Genomic DNA, 3,089 nt, shown 5'->3' with positions numbered 1-3,089 from the left:
ATGTTTTAAAAAAAAAACACAGATATAATACAAATAAACAATTGATAAAGCTTAGCTTAATGAATATTAGATCCCTTTCTACAAAACCACTTTTTGTGAATGATATGATCACAGATCATAACTTAGGTGTGCTTTGTTTGACAGAAACCTGGCTAAAACCAGATGATTACATTATTTTAAATGTGTCTACCCCCCAAGATTACTGTTATAAACATGAGCCAAGAGGTAAAAGGGGGAGGTGTTGCTACAATTTGTAGTAACATTTTCAGTCTTTCTCAGAAGTCACTGAAAGTTGCCGAAAGAAGCAGCCACTGGCTGTGGCTGAAGTGGATGGACACAGTGTGGGCTGCCAAATGACCATGTAACTAAGTGACACACACCCAGGTCTGATCAGCCTGTGGTGGGCCTGCCTTGGCTGAGGTTGTCTTGTGATAAAGGGCCGAAACACCCAATGAGGCTGGGGTACACAACTGATGATGTGTTGCATTGGTGGAAACACCATACAAAGGTCATTGGTAACATCACCTCAACTAAAGGCATCTTTCACCCATGCAGGCTAACGTTCACACAGAAACTGGGATCTGATGGACATTGGATAAGGTGTCTCACTGGCAACATCCATGAAAGATAAGTACACATCATGTACAGCATAACATATCATCAAAACATCAAGGAAAGTGTATCCCCACCCGATGACTGCAGTGAAGAGTTGTACCGTCTTCATCTATCCATCTTACCATACTAGTCCTTTATCTCCCTGTTCCCCAGTCACGCATAAAACAATTGTAAATTCACAACTGAATATTGGGTATGGAGGCAAGAACCATGGACATGGCATTAGGCCATGATCCAGGATTCTTGCTGAACCAATATCAGAGCGTAACAATTGCTGCGTCTTGCTGTGTTCTGCTCACAGCAAAGGAGAAAATGTTCTATGGTGCGGTGAATATTGGGATTATAATACCTAGTCCTATCATGCAAACTAAATGAGTCTACCCCCCCAAGATTACTGTTATAAACATGAGCTGCATCCAAAAGGTGAAAGGGGGAGGTGTTTCTATTTATAGTAACATTTTCAGTCATTCTCAGAGCTATGGTTTCAAATACCATTCATTTGAAGTAATGGTGCTTCATATAACATTATCTAATGTAATAATTGTTAATGATAAATCCCCTGTGACGCTTGTACTGGTTACTGTATACAGGCCACCAGGGCACCATAACAGACTTTATGCTGATTTGCTGATTTTCTATCGGAGTTAGTGCTGGCTGCAGATAAAGTCTTAATTGTTGGTGATTTTAATATCCATGTTGATAATGAAAAAGATGCATTGGGATCAGCATTTATAGACATTATCAACTCTATTGGGGTCAGACAACACGTGTCAGGACCTACTCATTGTCATAATCATACTTTTATATTAATACTTTTATGTAATACTGTCACATGGAATTGATGTTAATGGCGTTGACAATTCTGCAGCAGAGTTATATCTCGAATCATTATCGTGTATGCTCCATATAGCTAAAGCTGCAACTCCATATAGCTCACTTCTACAACAAAAGACTGCTTTGTAAATAATCTTCCTCACTTGTCTCAATTCCTCAGCAAGTCCAATAGCTCATAAAAACTTGATGTTGTAACAGAAACTATGGGCTCGCTCTCTTTTAGCACTTTAGATACGGTTGCGCCTTTACGCTTAAAGAAGATTCCAACACTGTGGTATAATGAGCACACTCGCACCTTAAAGAGAGCAGCCCGGAAAATGGAGCGCACTAAAAACTAGAGGTATTTCGTATTGCATGGAGGGAAAGTATTTCTACTTATAGAAAAGCTATGAAAACTGCTAGATCTGCTTACTTTTAATCTCTTTTAGAGGAAAACAAACACAACCCCCAGAATTTATTCAATACAGTGGCTAAATTAACAAAAAATAAAGCTTCAACAGGTGCAGACATTTCCCAACAGCACAGCAGTAATGACTTTATAAACGTCTTTACTTCCAAGATCAATACTATTAGAGATAAAATTATAACCATGCAGCCGTCAGCCACAGTATTGCATCAGGTAGTGCATTATAGATCCCCTGAGGAACAATTCCACTCATTCTCTGCTATAGGACAGGAAGAATTGTATAAACTTGTCAAATCATCAAAACAAACAACATGTATGTTAGACCCTATTCCATCTAAGCTACTAAAAGAGGTGCTTCCAGAAGTCATAGATCCTCTTCTGAATATCATTAATTCATCTTTGTCATTAGGATATGTCCCTAAAACCTTCAAATTGGCTGTTATTAAGCCTCTCTCCTAGCTCTATCTGTCAATGGATCACCAACTTTCTGACAGATAGGCAACAGCTAGTGAGACTGGGGAAAGAGCTGATGTCAAACAGCTGCACCATCAGCACTGGTGCCCCTCAGGGATGTGTGCTCTCCCCACTACTCTTCTCTCTCTACACCAATGACTGCACCTCTGCTGACCCCTCTGTCAAGGTCCTGAAGTTTGCAGATGACACTACAGTCTTCGGCTTCATCCAGGATGGTGATGAGTCTGCATATAGAAGCGAGGTCGAGCAGATGTCTGTCTGGTGCAGTCTTAACAACCTGGAGCTGAACACGCTCAAAACAGTGGAGATGATCGTGGACTTTAGGAGAAACCCCCTGCACTCCCCCCAATCACCATCATGAACAGCACTGTGGCAGCAGTAGAGTCATTCAGGTTCCTGTGCACCACCATCTCTCAGGACCTGAAGTGGGATATTCACATTGACTCCATTGTTAAAAAAAAGGCCCAGCAGAGGCTGTATTTCCTTCGCCAGCTGAGGAAGTTCAACCTGCCACAGGAGCTGCTGAAACAGTTCTACTCAACCGTCATTGAGTCTGTTCTGTGCACTTCAATAACTGTCTGGTTTGGCTCAGCTACAAAATCAGATGTCAGAAGACTACAGAGGACGGTTCTGACTGCTGAAAGGATTATTGGTGCTCATCTGCCCACCCTTCAAGAACTGTATATATCTAGAGTGAGTAAAAGGGCTCAGAAAATCACTCTGGATCCCTCACATCCAAGTTATCCCCTTTTTGAACTTT

Source organism: Sinocyclocheilus rhinocerous, unplaced genomic scaffold, assembly GCF_001515625.1.
Source record: "Sinocyclocheilus rhinocerous isolate Xijiao unplaced genomic scaffold, SAMN03320098_v1.1 scaffold1300, whole genome shotgun sequence".
Classification (NCBI taxonomy): Eukaryota; Metazoa; Chordata; class Actinopteri; order Cypriniformes; family Cyprinidae; genus Sinocyclocheilus; species Sinocyclocheilus rhinocerous.
This window is presented reverse-complemented; position numbering follows the sequence as displayed.